General features: G+C 42.8%; 1 long non-coding RNA gene across 1 annotated transcript; it reads right to left on the bottom strand.

Annotated features, from left to right (window-relative positions):
- Window positions 1-251: 251 nt before the first annotated feature.
- Window positions 252-24,579, bottom strand: LOC138784635 (uncharacterized). Its single transcript, XR_011361894.1, has 3 exons — window positions 24,499-24,579; window positions 2,784-2,897; window positions 252-1,215 (listed from the first exon to the last, which is right to left on the bottom strand). It is a non-coding gene; the product is annotated as an uncharacterized lncRNA (long non-coding RNA).
- Window positions 24,580-25,016: the final 437 nt, after the last annotated feature.

Genomic DNA, 25,016 nt, shown 5'->3' with positions numbered 1-25,016 from the left:
AACAGAGCTATAGGGACAAAGAGGAGTGCAGATTGTGGGGACAGCAGGGGAAACATGCCTGGGTGCATCTAGCATGCCCAAGTCACAGTATTACGCCACTATCACAGCCTCTAAACAATATACTCCAAACACAATATATGGCTACAGATACAAGGTGTTTTACTGCTTTTAATGAGGCACAGAGCTCAAAAAAACCTGCAACACTTTTTTTTGTTCAACTATGCCTACACAGGCATATATACTACAATATATGTCAACATTTACAGGTGACAGGTGGCAGGTATTTTATTGCTTTCAATGAGGAGCAGAGGGCAATCAACTACTGCGACAATATTCTGACACAAGTTTATGCAAGATAAGTATAAGCTGCTTGGCTGGCTGTCTGTGTCACTATCTGGTATGCTGCTAGTCTATGAACTCTTAATGGAAGAAGCAGCTATATGCTGTCTGTGCTGTGTAGTAGCCCTGTAGTAGATCTGTCCTGCCTACAAACTCAAAAAATCCTCACTGTTCCTACTCCAAAATCTATTCACTCAACTACCTGCAACATGTACATGTGGATATGTGAAGGAGGAAGTGGATACACTGCAGCTTATTTTTCACAGTGAGCAGCAGCTGCTGATGTGCTGTTAGGCAGTTGATTTGCTGATTATGCCCAGATAAATCCTGTGCTGTGTATAGTTGTAGCCCTAAAAATGGCTTTTGGGGTTTTGCCTGCCTACAATCAGCTAAATCCTATCTCTCCCTGCTCCAATCTCTCTCTCTCTGACTACTTTCAAGATGGCATCTGACGAAGAGCAGTAAATGCCAAGTGCTTATACTGTGGAGGTCACATAAATAAGCCAGCAAATGAATGTAGACGATGTTCTCGCAATGACAGCATGCTCCTACGGCCTCTCTCACACCCCTACATGGTTACTGGCTAGAAAAAGGCACCAGGGAAGGGTGGAGGCGAAACAAATTATTACTGCGTTTTCTGTTGTAGGCTCGATCCATAAGGAGTATTTTGAATAGTGTAATATTCGATCGGATAGCTACTCGATCAAGTACTACTCACTCATCTCTAGTTATTATTACCCAGGTGCATAACTTTACATTTATCCATATTGAACCTAATTTGCCAAGTGGACGCCCAAACACTCAGTGTGTCTAAGTCATCCTGTAACATCTGCACATCCTCCATAGACTGTACTGTACTACAAAGCTTGGTGTCACCTGCAAAGATAGAAACATTACTGTTAATTTCATCCTTAATATCATTAGGAAACAAGTTAAACAGAAGGGGGTCCAATACTGAACCTTGAGGTACTTTACTTATAACCAGGGACCCTTCAGAGTAAAAATCAATAATCACTACTCTGTGTATAATCAATAAGCCATTATTCAATCCAGTTACAAACAAAACTTTCTAAACCTATAGAACTCAATTTACCAATTAGACACCCATGAAGGACAGTGTCAACTGTTTTTGCAAAATCCAGGTACTATATCCACAGCCACCCCTTATCCAGGCTTTAACTCAGCTCTTTATAAAAACATATTAGGTTGGTAACTTCTGTCCTCAGTAAAAGCATGCTGGTTATCACTTATAACTATTATGCCCTACATATTCCTGTATGTAGTCCCTTATAAGCTCCTTAAACAGTTTCCCTACAATTGACGTTAAGCTTACCAGTCTATAGTTACCTGTGGAAGTCCTAGAGAAGATTGGCATTACATTTGCCTTACGCCAGTCCCTCGGCACAATACCATGACTATGGTTCACAAAGAGGACATTTCCATTACCTTGTTAACCATAGCCATAGGTTTTTAACCTTGGCATTTGTGCCATGGAATCTTACCATTTGTGTTACATTTTTCAGGACATACATGGTAACTGGATGATAACTATTCTTGGGGTTTTTAAGATATCACAAGAGTACTTAGAGCTTGCGCAATGGTTTCTGATAGGGTACTTGTTGTGTGACGTTCTAATGGCTCTTGTGGTATCTTGAGTGGTTTAAAGCTATAAGAAGGGTTTTTGGTGGGGTATATATCATAGAGGATGATGTCCTCTGAACGTCATATAATTAGAGATGAGCGAACCGGTTCGGTCGGTATGGGATCCGGTTCGGATTTTCCCAAAAATCTGAGTCCGATCGGATTCGGATTTTTTTAAATCTTGGTTTCTAAAATGGCAACCGCCATTCTAGAAAGGCGGAAGTGTTCCGGGCGGGAAACGCGCTTTCCCATGATGCCCGGAACACATCCAATCAGCAGGGATCTTGCACTAGCCCACCCCCTGTGTGACGTTGGTATTGCTTTTAAAGGAGACATTAGGAAAGCGGAGAGGAGAAACATCTAGTGATTGAGAGAGAAATATAGAGAGGGCGAAAGATAGATAGATTAGGCATTGGACAGCAAAGGGTGCACGGAACCAAAACGTGCAGTACAGATATACAAGTCCTATCCTAAAGACTAAAATACTTAGTGCAGGTGTAAGCATTATATCTTAAAAAAGTGCTATATATATATATATATATATATATATATATATATATACACAATTTCTATACTTGGACCCTTCTGATTGACGGTGTGTATATCACATCCGTCTTATCCTGAGAGACAAAAATACCTGGTGCAGGTGTAAGCATTATATCTTTAAAAAGTGCTAGAAAAAAAGGGAAAATTAGCCGCACATCTATGACTCTATTCACACTGCAGGTTACACGCTGCTCGTGGCTTAAGTACAGACAAAAAAACAGAAGGTGCAGCAGCAACCCACAGATGCAAGGGCTTACCGTATATACTCCTCCCAGTGTACACTGGCCTCTAATGACTACCGCTTCTCCTTCACTGCATTTGTGACCTTTTTCCTGCATAGCCCCTGTAATGGTGAATTTCCTGCATGGACCCTGTAATTGTGAATATTGTGAAAAAAAATGACTTTGAGATATCAAAAAGATAATGATGTTACTGACATGTAAATTCAACTAAATACACCACCCCCGTATCATATAGATGCTTTAATCTATGAAATCCGAAAAAATCCGAAATTCGGTCAAACCCAACTTTCCGAAAAAATCCGAAAGTCTGGTCGGACCTGGTCGCTCATCTCTAGATATAATAACGTTCTAAAGCTACTACCAGCAGCTATCTGTTGCTGAAAGACACCCTTGTCTTGTGACGTCTATTTGCCTACCATCATATGACGGCTTGGTCTATTGACAATACAAAAACTTGTATATAAGGTAGATATAAGTTTGAAACAACTACATAGAAGTAGACAATATATGTGACACTAGTTGGTTTACAATTATACATTGGTAACAACTGTTGCTTGAATCAGATCATCTGTTCCTGCCATTTGTTATTTTATCATTGTACTATATTTATTAACAATTGTAAGAACACCGCTCCATCACATATAGGTGTTTATGTTCATAATGAGTGTGTTCCTAGTGTAGGGACAGCATCTGGAATTGTGGGGATACCCATATCAGGGGGGGTTCCACTGTAGTGTCTAGGCAGGAACACTGCAGGCATTTGTACAGAGAAATATTTTCACCTTTTGTTAGTATTCACCCTGTTTATAATAAATCCTTCAGCACAACTTGAAGAACAGTTACACAGTCTCTTCTTCCTTTTTGATAAATTTGTAGTTTATTGATACTGTAAACTACCATGTTGGACATCATCTGACAAAGATTTGTAATTGTCCTAGGAAAAAACTTGATTTGATGCTGCTGGCCCACCAATGTCCACTGCTGTCCTGAGACAAAATGTCATTTTACGAAGCTCATTTACCAATATCCACTGCTGTCCTGGGAGAAAATTGATATTATGCCACTGATCCACCAAGGTCACTGCTGTCAATGGTGGAAACTAAATGATTGACCTTTTTTTGTCATTTTAACATTTTTGACACTGTTACAAAAATGTCTGTTAAAAAAACGTTACTCTGTAATTCCTACTTTTTTAGCTACTATAGTTTGGCTATTTTATTGAGATTCCTGATACATGAGATTTTCAAATTTTCCTGAATGTGACCCTAAATGTGATTCATTTTGCAAACCTTGCAAAATGAATTTTCAGCTGCTTCTCTCATCTCTAATTATGAAGATACAAGAGGGGGGATTAGGAGAACACAGGATGGGGGGATTATGACTATGTGGGGGCACAAGATGGTGGATTATGACTGTACAAGGAGACAGGAGGGGGGATTATGACTATATGACGAGACAGGAGAGGGATTATGACTATATGAGGGGACATGAGGGAGGGATTTTGATTACATGAGAAGACAGGAGGGGGGTGATGACTACATGAGAAGGGATTTCATTAGGTGTGAGGGCAAAAAGGAAATATTCACAGTGTGGAGGAAGCGATGGGACTTGTTACTGTGTGTGTGTCAAATAGGGGGAACTTTTCATATTGGGGCACTATGGATGGGGTATTGTATAAGGGTGAGGAGGGTACTGGAAAAGTGTGGAGCCTAAAACGTTTGTCCGAATAGAGGCTGCGGGGACAAGCCATGGCTAACAGAAGTCTTCAGGATGGCCTGGACCGAAGGGTGAAGAAAAGAGAAAATGAATGACTGATGAGAAAAGACTGGATGTCACTGGATGTAACTGTACCCTGATCACTATACTGTCACTACGTGGGTTCTGGCCTCAGGCAGCAGAAAAGCTAAAATGGGCCCTAATTCACTCCTTAAAGTCCACAGTATAGGTCAATTTCTCTGTATGCTCCACTTTGATTTTTCTTTTTACAAAGCACATGATAATATCTGCTGGTACTATAATATCATACAAATTCTGTATTCTCACACAAACCCAAAGCAATAAAATTTATAGTGTATTCGCCCCATGTGAATTCATCCTAAAAAGCTTTGGGTGATAGGAGTTTGTCTACATTATCTGGTCTTAAAAAATGGATAAAATATTCTTAGCTTACATGATTTCCTTTTCATTTTGTATTATTTTTGATAAATCATTTTGTGTATAATTTGTTTGTGCCCATTGCCTTCCAACAGTGCCATTCTGTTAAATATTATGTTATTCTTTAAATAAGTGTTGATGATGCTTGCAGTAATAGTCACTAGTAGAGTTGTTTTAAGATGCAATTGAATATCTCAGCAGGGTAGCTGCTTCAAAATAATGTTTCCGCACCCTTCAGTGAAAAAAATTAAGCTTGTGTTTTCTTATGGTTTAAATATTCAGTATTCATAAATGAAGTACAATAAAAGGAAATCAAAGCAAAAATAAAACATTGCTTACATAATAAAATTAGAAGTCTTATGTGTATTTAGAATTGTTCTTTAAAGAATAATACATAGCACACCTCCCACACTATTATATAAGCACAGTTTTATACTTCCCAGCTGCTCCTGGGGCGTGCAAACCTTTAAAATAAATATATATTGTAATTAAATGTAAAAAAATGGACCCCTGTGCTCTGGGTGAAACTAAGCTGTAGCCTGATGGATGCAGACTGAGGTCATCTTCACTGCAGTGACTTTGAAAATTACTATACAGTCACCGCAGCGTAATTTTGAATTAAAGCGTTCTAGACCTGAATTCTTTCATTTCTTTCCATACTCTGATTTTCCATGTTCAACCTCTTCCTTGTCTGTTTCTGTATCTCTTAGGTTGGGATTACACTGTGTGTTTCCCAAACGTTCAGAGTGTATGCCAGAAAATTTCAATACGTACATGTAAAAAATCTCTATATGAGTCTATTAGTCAGAGGTAGGACAAAAGAGTCCATTAGGCACATGTTGTCTTGGCTAAGCAGACTCTGCACTGCGCTGTGGAATACCCAGACTTCCTATAGTAACTTTGTTCCACTGGGGTCAGTTCCTCTGACTGCTGAGGTAACTGCCGTACACATTTTAGAGAGGTTTCTTGCGTGGACAAGGTAATCCTTCTGTGGCTGCTCTCCCCTTCATACTTTCTAGCACTGCATAAGAAGAATCTGTGGCTTGCTTGGTTGTGTCCCTGTCATGGGACCTTGCCTAAGCCAGGCCCTGGCTTAACTTCAGCAGAGACTTGATCCAGTTGCTTCCTCACACACTAACTACAGACTGAAAACTGACTAACTCCTCCCACCAGGATCTAACTTCTTTCTACAGGGGTCTGTCTAAACCTTCCAGTAAATGTTGGTGGTGCTGTGTATGTGAAGAGAGAGAAGGCAGAGGATAGGATGATGGATAGCACCTGCACCTGTGAATGGACAAAGAACAACATGTGACATATAAACAGTTAACCCCATGTCTCCTTCAGCTGTGCGTAAGAGAACAACAAATGTTTTGGTGACATCTAGTGGAAATAACACCAACTGACAAGGATACTTCATCCCACCTGTGTGAACCCGAGGGAGTTACCTTACTCAGGTACAATAAAGATTTAGGGGCCTGTACCGGGTCACTACACTATTCTTGGGTACATGCAATATTTTTACAAAGAGAAGATGAATAAAAAGCAGCATTTTTTTAGCCATCTTCTTATTGCAGATATAATACACAGCAGTACAGATTTGCACTGCAGTGTAATATTCCTGACAGTGCTGCACCAATAGGTAAAGCTGATCAGGCTTCCATTATCAGGAAACTGAAGGCCAGTCACAGGCCATGTTGCCAGTTACCATGCATGCCATCAGCACCAGAACTGCCGGCTGCCAGTGGAGAACAGAGGGAGCTCCCTACCTCTGTAAACATTCTATATGCTGCAATCACACTGACCGCAGCCGATGAAGGGTTAACCAACAGGATCGGATCTCAGCTCCACTCAAGTTGTGGCAAGGAACCTGGGAACAGATGAAAGCCGTCTCTTGCTGCAGTTAGAACAAGCACTGCTGCTGCACTCCGAGGGGATGAATTAAGTGCTCGGAGGGGATGATTGACAGGCAGATAGGCCGTTACTGGTTTCTCTGTCAATCATCCCCTTGAGTGTGCTGACAGGCAGAGAGCGGTGGCAGGAATTGGGAGAATAGTAGGGATCTGTAACAGCTGGAGTGTAGTGGATCTGCTGAGCCTATGAAAGTGATAGTGTAATCTGCATCAGAAAGCGGAGTCTAAGGGGCTGCTGGTCTTCGCCAGAGGCTTGCTGTGGGGACTGATCCTCCAGCAGGCATACTGACTTCACATCACTGCACCTGCTGACAGGATGAGGGAGGTGCAAGGAGAGGAAAGGAGAGGGCACGTGCCCCAGGTGCCCTCCCTTTAATGCGGGCCTGAATGTAAGAGGCTTTTGCTAATTTTTTTGCTATTTTATTTTTTTTATTTTATTTTTTTGCAGAAATCAATAGTACTGGCGATTTTAAGAAACTTTGTAATTGGGTTTATTAGCCGAAAAATGCATTTTTATAATGAAAAAGCACTTTATAGCTCTCCCTCCTGTCTTCATGATTGTCTATGGAGAGGAGAGGGGTGGAGGGAGATGAGGCACCAAAACAGGACAACAAAGTTAATTTACAGCTACATCACCAGTTATCTCCTCTGACCTCAGCACTGACCTCTCTGACCTCTGAATACCAGCTTCACACAGCTCCCCACTGTGTAATCCTTTGTTCTCTGCACTCTGCTGCCGACTAATCTCCCTCCTTCCTCCTCCCCCTCCCCTCTTCATAGAACAGACAGGGCCCGACTGATGTAAAACAGTCAAGGTTTCCTGATAATGAGCAGTGGATGAGAGAGAGTGTGTGGGAAGGGGGGACCTGGGAAAAAACTTTTTGAATGCAGATAAGGGCATATTTGCCTTATAAACCCAATTACAAAGTTTCTTAAAATTGCCTGTACTATTGATTTCTGCACCAAAAAAAAAAACAACAACACAGTGACACTAAATAAAACCTTGAAAATCCCTTTAATTCCGTGCTTATGGAAAATGAAAAAACTGCCTTGTACATATGAGAATTTTGATTCTATTGAGTTCCAGGTGGGTCTTTATGTGAACTTTTGAGTTGACTTCCCAGGCCTGAGATCACAGTCAACATAATTTGATAACTGACCAGCCTTATGGCTCATTCATGCACCATGTTGGAGCTATAAGTGTGAGCCATATAGAAGGAAGTGTCAGGAGACTGTGTTGGTCTATTGAAGGGGAGCATTCCACTGTGACAGGTTAGCCGGGTTATTATACTTAACAACAAATAAGCTGCCTATATAATAGCCAAGAAACAAAATACACCAGTAACAATCATGAGTTATTGCCAAGTGAGCTCATATATACATCAGCCTTATAATGATTTCACTACCCATTGATTTCATTGGGTCCACTGCAAATCTGCAAATTCCTGCAGCAGAAAACCCACAGTGGAAAACCCACTGAAGCAGAGTAAGGGCTCATTCTTTTGTTGAGTGATCTGACTTTGATAGCTTTTAATTTCCATTCTACTGCTGGCTTTGGATAGTCTGGGGATGAAAACTTTTTATTTCAATACTTTTTATAATTCTGCAAACAACAATATCAAGTATTATTGTAGTTGAAAAATGGGAAAAAGGAAAGGAGTGATTTAAATTGTATAATTAATCTTGTGACATTCGTACAGCTTTTTTTTCTTTTTTTTAGTATACTTAAAGTCTTTATAAGATGATGTGGAGCGGATAAATACTTACATTAAGTAAGAAGTTGGATTGGACAAGCTTTAACACAGTCCCTATTTGCTCTCACCAAAAAATGGGAGGTGATCACTATTTGTGTCCGTCTTCTGACATCATAATGGTGCCTAAATTATATATTCCAATTTCATACAGGTGGATGACTGTTGCTATTAAAGCTGTTACGCTACAGAAAATCTGTGAGCATCCTTGGTTTTATGAATAGCAGATAGAAAACTATTATTAGACCTCTGTGCAGAATGTCTGTTGTAAATCTGAATATTAGCAGCTTGACCTTTATTTAAAAAATAAAAGCAACTTCAACCTATCTACACGATTCCAGTGACATAATATTAGCCTTAACAATGGCTATTGTCATTATAAAAGGTGAAGGAAATGGCTTTTCTAAATCAATATCTCACCCTATTTTTCTGACTACTGCAAATAACATCCTGAATAGGACATTATGCTCTATCTTTCTAGGTTGAAATACATCAGTCTTAGCATCCTACACCTTTCATTATATACATAATACAACTCACCAGTGATATACTAATGCACTATGACGGTAACAGAAAACAAGGCCATGAGTAGGCTAAGTTCTATATAAAACAGGAAGAGCCTACATTTTATTTTTGAAGAAATATATACTGAAAAGAACTCACATGCCAAATCATCTAGTCATTGTGCACATATGCAAATAAGCTTGGGTCATCTTGTCTATTAAATAAGTGTCTAAAGTCCCAAAGGTTGGACAGTAGCATTTATAGGATGCTAGTAAGGAAATACAGGTGCTTTTCAATTAATTAAAAGTTTATATTTTGGTTATTCAATTCAAAAAGTGAAACTCACATATTATATAGATGTAAGTGTATTTCAAGCATTTATATCTTTTATTATTAATAATTATGGCTTACAGTTAATAACAATCTAAAAGTAAGTATCTCAGAAAATTAGACTATTGTGAAATAGTTAAACATTGCAAACTCGTGGGGACGGGGGATTCATTGCTGTACATCAGTGGTGGGATGAAAAAAACTCTTGCTCCACTTGTGAATTTTCTGAAATTTTGTGGATGGCCGTTATTTAATGGCAAATTATTGCCATTATTTTAAATGGCAGCCATCCACTAGATTTCATTAGGGGATTTGAACCAGAGAATGAACTGCTGGCAGATCTATAGACAGGTGAGTTACCCCTAGACCAGGGGTCCTCAACTGGCGGACCGCGGTCCGATCCCGGACCGCAGAGGCCAGCCGTCCGGACCCCAGACCTCCAAACCACCCGAATCCGCCGGGACAATAATCTCCCGCTCTACCGGGACGGCCCCCATGTGTCCCACTCCCCACCGCACTGCCTCACTCCCCATAGGCGTACTGTCCTTAGATTTCAGTACGCCTGTGGGGCTGGGGGCAGTGTCGGGGGATTCCCCAGCAGAGCCATCTATAGGGGAAGAGCACACAGGGGGGCTATATACTACAGGAGGAGAGCACACAGGGGGGCTATATAATACAGGGGGGCTATATGGGAGGGGGAGAGCACAGGGGGCTTATTTACTACAGGGGGGGAGCACACAGGGGGGCTATATGGGAGGGGGAGAGCACAGGGGGGCTATATACTACAGGGGGGCTATATAGGAGGGGGCTATATACTACAGGGGGAGAGCACACAGGGGGCTATATACTACTGGGGGAGAGCGCACAGGGGCTATATACTACAAGGGGAGAGCACACAGGGGGGCTATATACTACAGGGGGCTATATGGGAGGGGGAGAGCACACAGGGGCTTTATACTACAAGGGGGCTATATGGGAGGGGGAGAGCACACAGGGGGGCTATATACTACAGGGGGAGATCACACAGGGGGGCTATATACTACAGGGGGGCTATATGGGAGGGGGAGAGCGCACAGGGGGGTTATATACTACAGGGGGGCTATATGGGAGGGCGAGAGTGCACAGGGGGCTATATACTACAGGCAGAGCCGACAGGGGGGGCTATATACTTCAGGAGGGAACAACAGGGGGGCTATATACTACTAGGGCAGTCACCCCCTTTGTACCTAATTTGAAAGGGCTGGTGAAAGAGAAAATGCCAGTTTTCCCACTAATTAGCATCAATTCTGTATGTAAATAGTTAAACAACGTTTGTGAAAAGTAACAAAACACGTTTCCTACTGATGTTCAGCTCGGACCTTCACCTGACAATAGACCCCGGTAAGTGGCCCTTCACTTAAAGTTGTTGAGTACCCCTGCCCTAGACCATAGCTCCAACACATTTGGGTTCAAAGATTGAACTATAGTTGAGTGTTTCTTTTAGACATAAGCTGCCCACAGAGGACTGATCTGCAGACACTGGCTGACAGAGGATTGCTCAGAGACACTGGCTGACAGCTGAGTGAGCAGGAGGCAAGGCAGCATTGATTATTCATGAAGAAGAGGGAGGAGGAAGGAGTGGTGAGGCGTGTCAGAGTGTGGCACAAAAAACTTCTGTTTGACTCATTACAGGAGATGTAAGATTATGCATAATCCACTGCATGGACAAATTACCAAAAGGTACCATGCTCACAAGGGGGCTGGCAACTAAAGCACACTGTCACCACCTCAGGTAGGGTCCGGGAGCTTACAGATTCCCTTTAAATGGCTATTTCCAGGGCCGTCTTACCCATTGGGCATGGTAGGCGGCTGCCCGGGGACCCTTGCGTCCTAGGGGGCCCCTGCCCGCTGTGACAGCGGGCAGGGGCCCCCTAGGACGCAAGGGTCCCCAGGCTGCCGCCTCCCATGCCCAATTGGTAAGACGGCCCTGCGCGCGCCCCCCCTTCCCCTTCTCTTGCGACCGCAAGCACTTTCTTGCTTGCGATCGCAAGAGGAAATCCGGCCCCGGCTGATGCGTCGCTCCCTGGGGGATTCTCCGGGAGCGCACGCATCAGGAACCTCAATGCGCGTCGCTGGGGCTTCCTGTACCGGAAGTCCCGGCCTGGGCGCACACTGAGCTTCCGGATGTGTGCGCTCCCTGAGAATCCCCCGGGGAGCGAAGCATCAGCCGGGGGCAGAAGAGGAGAGGAAGCAGCGACGGGGGAGCGCTGGTAGGTGAGTTGGGTGTTTGTTTTTTTTATCTGCTGTGCAGGGGGGAGCCATCTATAAGGGGGGAATACGGGGGAGCCATCTATAAGGGGGGAATACGGGGGAGCCATCTATAAGGGGGGAATACGGGGGAGCCATCTATAGGGGGGGATACAGGGGGAGCCATCTATAAGGGGGGAATACGGGGGAGCCATCTATAGGGGGGGATACAGGGGGGAGCCATCTATAGGGGGGGATACAGGGGGAGCCATCTATAGGGGGGGATACAGGGGGGAGCCATCTATAAGGGGGTGATACAGGGGGAGCCATCTATAGGGGGGGATACAGGGGGGAGCCATCTATAGGGGGGGTACAGGGGGGAGCCATCTATAGGGGGGATACAGGGGGGAGCCATCTATAGGAGGGGGGGGGATACAGGGGGAGCCATCTATAGGGGGGGATACAGGGGGGAGCCATCTATAGGGGGGGATACAGGGGGAGCCATCTATAGGGGGGATACAGGGGGGAGCCATCTATAGGGGGGATACAGGGGGGAGCCATCTATAGGGGGGGATACAGGGGGGAGCCATCTATAGGGGGGGATACAGGGGGAGCCATCTATGGGGGGGATACAGGGGGAGCCATCTATAAGGGGGGAATACGGGGGAGCCATCCATAGGGGGGATACAGGGGGGAGCCATCTATAGGGGGGGATACAGGGGGGAGCCATCTATAGGGGGCAATAAGGGGGAGCCATCTATAGGGGGGATACAGGGGGAGCCATCTATAGGGGGGGGATACAGGGGGGAGCCATCTATAGGGGGGGATACAGGGGGAGCCATCTATAAGGGGGGAATACGGGGAAGCCATCTATAGGGGGGGATACAGGGGGAGCCATCTATAAGGGGGGAATACGGGGGAGCCATCTATAGGGGGGATACAGGGGGAGCCATCTATAGGGGGGGATACAGGGGGAGCCATCTATAGGGGGGGATACAGGGGGAGCCATCTATAAGGGGGGAATACGGGGGCGCCATCTATAGGGGGGATACAGGGGGGAGCCATCTATAAGGGGGGAATACGAGGGAGCCATCTATAAGGGGGTAATACAGGGGGAGCCATCTATAAGGGGGGGGATACAGGGGGAGCCATCTATAAGGGGGTAATACAGGGGGAGCTATCTATAAGGGGCCAATACAGATGTGCAGTGTGTAGAGAGATGAGGATGGTGACAGAGTGAGGAGCCTAATATGTCTGTCTGGCAGATTCTGTGGATTCGTGGCTCGGAGAAGTTCTTATAACGGCACAGGGCAAATGGAAAAGAAGATGAAAAGGGAAGAACTCCGATCAGAGAAGACGTCTCATGTGAGTCACTTGATGTATCTGCACTGTAATATACTGTATATGGTGTACAGAACCTGTGTAGAGCTGGGTACCTCTATATGACTGGATGAGGTGATAGTGATCTGTGTACAGTGGATTAGTCAGTAGCAGCGGTGGTGTTAGTCAGTATGCGGTGGTAATATTTGTTGCTTGTTATCTGGCATATATATAGAGAAGGGCAAAACAACATGTCTCATATAGACAGAGGAGCAACAACATGACTATTATATTATATATGAACCATGTTGTTTCCCTGTATTCTGTATAGATGAGACATGTTGCACTGGTGTGACAATAAACCCTGCAGATTGCTGTTGGAAGTGCTGTCTCCATTGCGTTTTTTGGATACTTTGAAGCCAACCTGGTCTGGTTTGGTGAGGCACGCACGGTTATATTTTGTTTTTGCGCTGCTGAAAGACTGTATTGTGAATTAAAGTTTATGTTAACAATAATTAGTATTTTTTATTGTACGTAATTGTACTGGCTAGGGGCGGGGTTGCAAAGATGGGGGGGGTTTTTGATGGCGGCGGCCGCGGGGGTGGGGCCCAATTCGCACCTCTGCCCAGGGGCCCATAATGCTGTTAAGACGGCCCTGGCTATTTCTTTTAACTTAGTGTAACACTAACATTCATAATCTTCTTGGTGGACTTTTTGGAAGTCTTTGACCCATTTTGATGAATTTGGCACAGAAAAAAAGCTCATAAATGTAGGCCACATATACACACAAACACATTTACAACTACTATTATAAATTACCTCAAAGGTGTTACATTCTTATCTGCTAATCAACACAGAACACCTGCAAAAGGTTTTCTAAGCCTTTACATGGGCCCTCAGTCTTTCAGTCTGGTCCAGTAGGCTACACAAATATAGGGAAGACTGTTGACAGTTTTCCAGAAGAGAGCCATTGACTCCATCCACAAGGAGTGGAAGCCACAAAAGGTCATTGCAAAAGAAGCTGGCTGTTCACACAGTGCTATATCTAAGTATATTTATGGAAAGTGTAATGAAAGGAAAAAGTATGGTAGAAAAAGATGCCCAAGCAACAGGGATAACTGCAGCCTTGAAGGGATTGTTAAAAACAGACCATACAAGATTTTGGGGGAGATTCAAAAAGAGTGGACTGTGGCTGGAGTCAATGCCTTACCACACAATGACATATTCAGGAGATGAGCTACAACGGTTGCATTCCTTGTGTCAAGCCACTCATGACCCAAAGACAATATCAGAAGTCTTAGCTAAGGGGACAAAGGGTGGGAATTGTTGCTTTAGGGTTTTTATCAGCTGTAAGCCATAATCATCAACATTAAAAGAAATGAACACTACAAATAGGTCACTCTTTATCAGAAGCACAATTGGGGGAAGGGGGTCACTTCCGGGCCCACACAGGCTGTTGGGTGTTATGCCATTTAAGAGGACAACATACAGTTAAATACAGGCTGCAGCAGTATAGCCTTTAAGATGCACAGTGCGTTACCACGCACTGCGAAGTCTCGCTCACTGCCAATAGTTGCCCGCTCAGCAGTAGAACAGTAGCAGGTGCTGCGGAGAAGTCTGGCAAAAATTTTTATTAAAGTATTATATTGCCCCCCAAAAGTTATATGAATTACCATATACGCTTATTACGGGAAATGCTTATAAAGTGCTTTTTTCTATGCACTTACTACTGCATCATGGCTTCACTTCCTGGATAATATGGTGATGTCACGACCCGACTCCCAGAGCTGTGCGGGCTGTGGCTGCTGGAAAGGATGATGGCAGATGGACACTGAGGGACATAGGGCACTGGAGGGACTCTGAGCATCCCTCTGCTATCATCCTCTCCAGTAGCCACAGCCCACACAGCTCTGGGAGTCGGGTCGTGACATCACCATGTTATCCAGGAAGTGAAGCCTTGATGCAGTAGTAAGTGCATGGAAAAAAGCACTTTATGTGCATTTCCATAATAAGTGTATATTGGGGATATTTATAACTTTTGGGGGGCAATACAATACTTTAATAAAAATTTTCGCCAGACTTCTCCTTTAAGAGGAGCACATACAGTTAAATACAGGCTGCAGCAGTATAGCCTTTAAGATACACAGTGCGTGACCACGCACTGGGAAGCCTCACTCACTGCCAATAGTTGCCCGCTCAGCAGTAGAACAATAGCAGGCGCTGCTAATACCCACTACTCTTTTTATTCTTATAGACCGCAGAAACCTCTGTCATGCAGCCTATGAGAAGCAGGAGCGCGTTCCCTCTGTACTGGCCGGTACAATGATACAACATCATCATGCTTGCCCAGAGATTATTAGTTTATTAAATATTATCGTTATTGGGGATGCATAGAGGAGGCCTATACTAAGTGGGGGTGGAATGCACAGAGATCCTGCTCAGAGGAGGTCTATACTATATGGGGTGAGGCTGCACTGGTAACTAAATGGGGAGATTGCACAAAGGGGGGGTCTATATTAGGGGAGGGATTGAGTGGAAGGGACCTATACAATATTAAAGAGTGGGCTGCACAGAGGAAGTCTATATTGGAGGGCTACAAAGAGAGGCCTGTAGTATATGGGGTTGTTACAGAGGGGGACTATACCATATAAGGGGGGGAGTTGCACAGAGGGGGCCTATACAATACAGTGGGAGGCTGTATAGATTGGCGCAATGCTAATTGGAGGGAGGCTGTACAGAGGGGGCCTATACTATATGGGAGGGAACTGTACAACAGGGGCCTATACAATATTGGAGGTGCACAGAGGCAAACTATACCATATGGGGGCTGCACAGAGAGGCCAATACTATATGATGGGGCTGAACAGATGGGATTTATACAATAGGATGGCTGCACAGAGGGAAGGCTATAGTATATAGGGGAATGCACAGAGGAGACCTGTTCTACATGGCAGAGCTGCATAGTTTACAATATTACATGAGGGCTGAACAGAAGGGACCTATAGTATATGTGCGACTGCACAAAAAGGGTTTATACTATATGGGAGGCTGCATAGTGGGGCCTATACTACATGATTGCTAAACAGAAGGGGCCTAAACTATATAGGGCTACACACAGAGGGGACTATACTATATGGTGGGCTGCACAAAGAGATCTATACTATAGAGGGTCTACACCGAGGGGTCTATACTATATGGGGGGCTGTGCAGAGAGGGGTCTCATACTATATAGGGACAGCAGAGAGGGGCATATACTATATGGGGACCTTATTACTACATGAGAGTTCAGAGCATACCTATTATATGGGGGCACAGGGGGGCCTAACTACTATGTTTGCTGGAAAAAGGAACCTTAAATGTTTCTCTGGCAGATTCTGGATGGAGGAGTTATGACTGGGAGAAGTCTTCAAAATAATCTGGGCTGGTAAAAAAGGAAAAGACGCCCCATGTGAGTCACTGGATGTAACTGCAATCACCTAAAAGGGTTTTCTCTTGCGAGCTAGACCGGTATTGACACGTCCTACTCTCACTTTTGGCGTTTGGCGGGGGGGCGAATGAGAAAGGCATGCAGCAATGCTGAGCTGAATCAACTCTGTGTCTCCTATTGAGATCACAGATCATAAGCCATAGACTCATTTGTAATCTCAGAGGAAGGCACAGAAGCTGTAAAAAGTATACTTACCAGCTGTTAAGGTCTAAACCACCAAGAATGTAAGCAGCCCGGACATGGCTCACAGAGTGGATGGCGGGGGTCAGTAACCTAGGCAATGAGCTGTCAACAATAGTGTAATAGAACAGGGACAAAATGCAAAAGTAAGCAATTTTGCTAATGACAAGCATTTCCAAAACTCCTTGCTTTTGCATTATCTAACAAATAAAAAAGTTTCGTAGATGAGAATTCCTCTTTAAAGGGTATATAAAGGATTGGAATGCCTCCAAAAAAAACAGCATCAACTGGTTCCGTGCGTATTAAGGCTATGTTCACACTGCGTATGTTTCCGGCCGTAGTGCGAACCACGAATATACCCACGTAGTTTTGAGGTTGATGCGTTCGCTTGAAAGTATACAATATACGCCCGCACAGTGCACACTACGTATGAGCTTACGGCCGGATCATATACGGCGCGTGAAAAATGAACAAGACCATTGTTTGAGGACGGAAATGTTCCAACTCACGGCCCTGGATTTCTATGCGGTCCCGTACGGAGTACTTATTTCAGCCAAATTAAACTTGATTTTTCGATCCAAAAGGTTCTGTAAGTTTTATTGGGCTGGACGAAGATTTCCAAGTAAATGACCTGCCTCAGATCGCTTCGAAACAAGCTAGGGAAGCATAACTGTACTACAGGCATATGTTCGCGGTTCATACGCATCCGGCCGCATGTCTATTTTTCCCACGCCAAATATTTTCAGCCGCACATGTACGTCGGCGTACGAAATGCGGCCGGACTCGTACGCAGTGTGAACATAGCCTAAAACTCATCTCCATTCAATGAGTGAAACTAAGCTTCAATCCCACACACAAACAGGACAGGGTGATACCATTTCTGAAATAGAGTGGCCATGTTTTTTTTTTAATCCTGGATAACCCTTTTCATTTTTATATGTTTAATTATGTTAAATGTAGAAAGCCTTTTACACTGTTCTTAATCATTACTCACTATGAGTAACGTAGCTGAATATACCCTTTATTATTCAGAAAGCATTGTCTGCTGAGGTTCCCTATGGGTAACATAATTGGTTGGGGGCCCGCTTAAACTTACTCACCCAACCCCTTCCCAGTCTAGACCCCTACCTATGCCTCTGCATTGTATGTAAAATGTAATATATGTGACTACTAGGTACTCGGAACTACTATGTATGTGAGGCACTTGATTAATAAAATCCAACCAGCTGAACATAGTAAATCCTACAGGTATTTATGTCTTTAAGTAATTAGTTTAAAAGTTAGATTCTTCATTATTTCACCATCTCAATCTAGAGATTTCCATCTAATTCTGGCCTCAGAAACAATTAACAATGTCAAAACAATGGCACAGATCTGTAGTAACAACTACATAATACAGAATGCATTTATTTTTAACATTTATTTAACCCTTTCCCGCACGAGGACGTAACTGTACGTCCTCGCGCGGGTGGGGGCGTTCGGAGCGGGGCCGCGCGGTGACCCCGCTCTGAACCGCCGTGGTCCTGGGTGCCACATGTAGCCGTGCCCGCTAATTAATTCTTAAGATGCAGCTGTCAAAGTTGACAGCTGCTGTTAGGATCAGGACAGAGAGACACAAGGACAGGTGAGCCCTGAAGCTGGCACCCGCCCCACTGCCCCTACCTGCTTGCCTCAGATGGTCTAATTAGCAAACGGACAACTGGACGGCAGTCCCTGATCTCACTACAGTGAATACACAAAACAAAACAAGACAATACACAACACAATAAAGGGAAGGTCAGAAGTCTGAGTCAAAACCAGCCGAGCAACAAAGTATCAAATCGTGTCCAAAAGAATAGTCAAGTAGTCAAAGCTTAAGTCAGGTAACCAGAATATGAATGCAGGAACGCTAGATCAAGTAACACCAGGCAAGCCAGGGACTTTCACAGGCGAAGCATAGTAGACTGGGGAGGATACTTATAGGTCCCAGACTCAAGATTACTGACAGCTGATTGGCAGAGTCAGCTGTCAATCTACAATCAGTTCAACACACAAAACAGCTATGCTGATCAGCCAGGGGAGTGAAACCCTGGCCTCTGCTACAACACGGAGTAGCAGAGCAGAGTAATTAAAAAACATGAGAAGCAGTCCGGCTGCTATGGACGCCATCGTCGTGCCCCTAGCATCTGGCCTGAGTGGTTATGTATGCTTTGGCTGCACGCATCGGCGACGCCGGGAACCGAATGCACGGTCCAAGTCCTAACAGCAGCATCTGAAGACTTCAGAGCAGCTCTTCCCTGGTGTCTAGTGGGAAGATCACTCCCCCTGTGACATTGTCACGGAGGAGCGATCTCTGTGACTGATGCCAGCCGGGGTCTGCGCCGCAAAGGCGCTGATCTCAGCTCGGCATTCGGTTGCTTCAAGCTGCAGCAGCCGGAAGCAAACGAGTGCCGATCTCATCGATCTATGCTGCATATCTATACAGCATTGATCTGAATGAGAGATCAGTGCACTTATACTAGAAGTCCCCCAGGGGGGCTTCTAGTATAAGTGTAAAATTAAAAATAAAGTGTCATTATTAGAGATGAGCAAACCTCCAGCATGCTCGAGTCAATCCGAACCCGAACTTTCGGCATTTGATTAGCGGTGGCTGCTGAACTTGAATAAAGCCCTAAGGCTATGTGGAAATCATGGATATAGTCATTGGCTGTATCCATGTTTTCCAGACAACCTTAGAGCTTTATCCAAGTTCATCAGCCCCGGCTAATCAAATACCGAACGTTCGGGTTCGGATCGACTTGAACCTGAACCTGGTTCGTTCATCTCTAGTCATTATTAATAAAAAGCCCCCTGCCCTAATAAAAGTCAGAATCACCCCCCTTTTCCTATTTTATAAATAAAAATAAATAAATAAATAAACATGTTTGGTATCGCCGTGTGCGTAATCGCCCAAACTATTAATTAATCACATTACTGATCTCTCACAATAAACAGTGTAACCGCAAAAAAATCCCAAAGTGCAAAATTGTGCATTTTTGGTCGGATCAAATCCAGAAAAATTGTAATAAAAAGCGATCAAAAAGTCACAAAAATGACACCTCACACAGCCCCATAGACCAAAGGATAAAAGAGCTATAAGCCTTGGAATGGAGCGATTTTAAGGAACATATATTTGTTAACAATGGTTTGAATTTTTTACAGGCCATCAGATACAATGAAAGTTATACATGTTACATATCGTTGTAATCGTAACGATTTCAGGAACATACATAACATGTCAGTTTTTCCATAGGACAAAGAAAAAGAATTGTGGGGTTTTTTTTAATTTTACTGTGCATATAATTTTTTTTTGTTTTCGCAGCATATTTTATGCAAAAATTCAGCCTGTCATTGCAAAGTACAAAGTATTAATGCCGCAAAAAATATGGGCTCATGTGGGTCTGTAGGTGTAAAAATGCAAGTGCTATGGCCTTTTAAGCACAAGGAGGAAAAAACTAAAACGCAAAAACGAAAATTAGCCTGGTCCTGAGGGGGTTAAGTAACAGTTATACATTTTCATAACATACAGTGTCATTTATCTGGCCAGTAATTTATAGTCTATTATTATGCTCTAAGTTACTACATGACCATGAAAGCTCCCATGTAATTGAAATTTCAAATCACTTTCTGCAAATAAGCTTTAGAAATATTCTAGACTTCACTGTAGAAGTAAGAGCAGTCCTTACTATATGGATATGCATTTGCTTTCCTTTACTGAGAGGTCAATAAAGTATTGATTAAGTCACAGAAAAAAAAAATTGTCATTCTTCTGATATTGCTTTCCTTTAAACTTATAGTTATCTTCTCTAGGAAGAAAAGATCAGACCGCTGAATGACCTCATCAGAAAATATATCAATATATTCAAGTCTGCCTGCACCTAGTAAGTGACCTTTCCATTACTTCCAGTATAATACTGAGCTTCCCTTTCCTCTATTTTACAGAAGCATAAAAGGGTCAGAATGATTTGGTTCAGCATAACCTTCCACAATAGAAATGAAAATACATGAGGCTTGGATAGCTGACAGACTGATTTGCCTGATGATCTGCTTGAGGTCAATGCACACTGTGTTCTTGCATACGATACTCAAGAGTACATTTAAAAAAAACATCATAGTCAAGCGATGCTCTTAGAATTTCTAATGGAAATATCAGCAGAAATTTCAGGAAAATAATATTAAAAAGGAAAGTAATATTTAAACATATCTTTCACATCATAGATTCAATGAATTCATGAAATAAATATATAATTACAAATTGCATAAGAACAAATGCATAGAATACAAATTACCAGTGTGCCTTATCCATAAATCCCTTAAAATTGTTATCTATATGCCCTACATTAGAGTTCTCCTCAAGACCCTCCTTCACGTGCCAGGTCATAAAGTTTTTTGGCATTAGCATAGATATAAAGCTAATTATTCTGGCGGGATAAGTTGCAATTTTTTAGTCACCACTTTGGGTGTATATGTATTTTAAGATTTCATTTATAATCAGTTTTGGATTATAAAACAGTGGTTATTTAGATTTTTTACTAAGGGTGCCATCACACACAACAGATCACAGCAGAAATCTTGCCGCGATTTTGCAGTGAGATCCGTTCTGATCCGAGGTCCTATGTGAATAAATACTTGCAGCGGATCTTTCAGACCGTTGCGAGTATGTAAATCCCCCGTCCCCTTAAAGTGACACCCCATTTTGTCATTTTTACATCATTAAAAATGTTTAAATGACTAATTTAGCTGTCTCCATACCTTCTTTCAGATTATTAATCATGGTGCTTGTTCTTGTCAAAAGTGTACTTTAATCCGCTTGTTACTGCGCCAAAGGGGCATGGCTTAGTCTCTAATGCGACACATTGTCCCGCCCCATCTGTGATGTCATCACCGCATAGGTCCGGCCCCCTTAGCGGCCATTGGTGTGGGTCAATCTAGGGGGTGGGGCCTAAATCTTTAGGCTGGCCCTTCCAATGGCTGCTGAGGGGGCGGGGCCTATGTGACAAAGGCGTCACGGATGGGGCGGGGCTAAGTGGCACTTAGGCCACAAAGCCCCGCCCACATATACCAATCCACAGATAATAAAAAACACTTTTTACCAGAACAAGCACCATGACGAATAATATAAAATAAGTAATGAAAGCTGCAACATTTACCCTTTACACCTGTGGAGAGCAGTCAAAAAGCAAAAAGGGGGTGACAGTGTCACTTTAACTCACAAACTGCCGACACATACATTACTTTACACTTGCTGAAAGGGGGCCAGGCTTGCTGCTCTCCCACTTAGCCAATCAGTGGCTGCAGCTAGGCAAGGTACTGATTGGCTGAGCGGGAGAGCAGGAAGCTAAGGCGAGAGAGCTCCCTCTGTTACTATTGGCAACCTACAAATGGGATTGCAAGTGCAGATGGTTGCCATTCTAGCTGAGGGCCTAACAATGGCCTTTAGGCCTGCCATAGATTTGTGTAATAATGCTTTAGTGTGTTAAGTATACCAAAGCATTAAAGCGATCAAATTACTACAATATTTTAAATATTACAATAGAGACTATTGAATTGAAAACCTACAGGGGCTGGTTGCAGTGTAATTTTTTCCATCACGATCTATATCTATAGTTTTTATTGGTATCATATTGGTGTAAAGGAAATTTACCTGAAACATGTTGGCTTCAGTCTTTTTTCACTTGAAATCAAATTTTTATTGCCATTCTAGTAAAAATAGATACTTTACTGCTACTGGACATTTTTTTTTCCATGTAACATGTTTCTAAGGATATGCAGGTGAGTGCAATAGGATTGAACATTAGATATTTCCTCATTCGGAGAGTTGAGTGCACTAAATCTGTGTTACTGTGTGAAAAATTTGGGTGTCATACTGAGAAAAATAAAGTCTATCAGAGCATGCATTGATGGGTTTGACAGCAGATTACACAGACATCCCTAGGAGATTGGTCTGGCACAAGGAGGTGCAAGGAAGATAGATCAATGTATGGACTACAAGATTTGTCAAATCTCAATAAATAACACATTATGAGGTTCTTAAGGTGTTTGAAGGTGTTTCAATTGAAGATATGAAATATTTATTGGGCTGGACTTCAGGGAGGCCTTCATAACCTCGAAACAGGGAGGCCATTAATATCAAGCAACCGATGTTGTTTTGCCTAAAAAAGAAGTTGTAGGAACATAGGGGGCGATTTATCAAACTGGTGTAAAGTAGAATTGTCTTAGTTGCCCCTAGCAACCAATCAGATTCCACTTTTCATTCCTCACAGATCCTTTGGAAAATGAAAGGTGGAATCTGATTGGTTGCTAGGGGCAACTAAGACAATTATACTTCTACACCAGTTTGATAAATCTCCCCCTATGTTCCTACAACTTCTTTTTTAGGCAAAATAACATCGGTTGCTTGATATTAATGGCCATAATAATCATCATATTTCGAGATGAGCGAACCGAACATCCCGAACGGAGATTCCTCGCGACCTTTACAAAAAAAATGTATCAGTCAACAAACAAAACTTTTTTGAAAGTTCGTCCCAAAGTTCGTACAAAATGGCGGCCTCACATAGTACGTAATATTACATCAAAAGCACGAGTGCAAGGAATTATCCATAATCCCTTGCAACATCACACTTTTGCCCTCATATAGCAAGTCAGCTCCTGTACAGTGAACTGTACATTTACACTAGCTATAGAGAGATAGGTAGAGGGACAGTTAGAGAGGCAGGCTAATGCTGCGTTTACACGTAACGATTATTGTGCGAATTTGCGCGATAACGGTCGAATTGGAACGATAATCGTACGTGTAAACGCAGCGAACGATCGAACGACGCACGATAAATCTTACATCGTGATCTTTCAGCAGGTCAGCAAATCGTCGTTCATCGTACGCAAAAAATTCGCAAATCGTTCCGTGTAAACAGTCGTTCGCCGATTTAACCAATGTGTGAGATAGGCTTAAACGATCGCAAAACGATCGCAGTGCGAATTTTCGTACGATATATCGTACCGTCTAAACGCTGATCGTTATAAAAAAAAAAACGTAAATCCGACATCGCTAATCGTACGATCGGGCTAATAATCGTTACGTGTACACGCAGCATTAGAAAGGTTTATAGGAGGTTGATTTGGTATCAGGGACAGATGGAGAAATAGTTTTAGAACAGGCCACCTAACGTAACCTGACAGGTAACTGACAGATTTAACTTCACCCTGGTGACCTGTGGATGTTGCTGAACCACTGACATACTATGAGGGATTGTACACCAGTAATCCACCATCATCCACAGCCGAGTGAGCCTCCTGTCAGGTGTTCATAGGGACAACCTTGGTGTAGGTGGGGTACGGTAGGAATCAGCCAACAGGTAAAGAAACATATTATCATTCAACGGTGACAAATAGAGTGCAATAGGCATAAATATCACAATCACTATAAATAAAAGTGGGATGTACTTAAAATAGGAAAAACTCAAAGCCATTGATAAGGCATTTGTAAACAACACTTGTAATCAGCATTCATTTTGGTACAAAGTACTCCTTTAAATTTCAAGTATAACTGAGACAGGACTCCTCGACCATTGAGTTACCCCCCTCTCCCCACAATGGTGCTGTAACCAAGCCAAACATATCCCCCATATTCCATATGTGCCAATGGTTGATGCATTCCTAGTTAAGCGAGCGCCAAACTGATAAATCTGGGCTAAAATTCCCCTTTTACATTGGAGATAAATTAATTGAGCTCTACAGTCTGTTTTTCCTGTCAGTAACTAGATAATGAAGTTTTTGTATCTGGCCATTTTTTTATAACACTTATATTATAATTTTATACAAGTACACCTATAATAAAAATATATACACACCTGACAACAGACCCACATCCACAATGACATCATTATAATAATGCAGTCTGTGCTTGAAGCATTTAGGTGATCCGTTGTCCTCATGTTTCATCAATGAAATTAAAAATAAATATGTAAAAATTTCTAGGTGACAGGTGGACTTGCATTCCCTAGCAATAAAAGTGTTTCTATCAAACTTAATGGGCCAGGGACTTTTCAGTGAATAATCAGCCGCTTGTCCTTGACATTTTGCCTATCAGTATTGAGATTGCCATAAAATGTTTGTAAGAAGTGATCTCAGTTGAGTCATTCAGTCTATAATAGCTATAAAGAAAAAAGGAGAAATATTCCACAAGCAGGGCTCTGAAGTAGAACACATTCCTGATGAAATAGTCCTGACATTACAGCCTTGTTTATTAATTAAAGTGAAGAGTAATTCAAGCAGTGCAGTACTGCAGTGAGAACATTTTTGTGAGAGTTGTCCACTGGAAGGAGTTATAGAAATTACCAAAGCCTCTTCTTGCTTTGTTTCTGAAAAT

The sequence above is a fragment of the Dendropsophus ebraccatus genome, chromosome 2 (genome assembly GCF_027789765.1).
Source record: "Dendropsophus ebraccatus isolate aDenEbr1 chromosome 2, aDenEbr1.pat, whole genome shotgun sequence".
NCBI lineage: Eukaryota > Metazoa > Chordata > Amphibia > Anura > Hylidae > Dendropsophus > Dendropsophus ebraccatus.
This window is presented reverse-complemented; position numbering and strand designations above follow the sequence as displayed.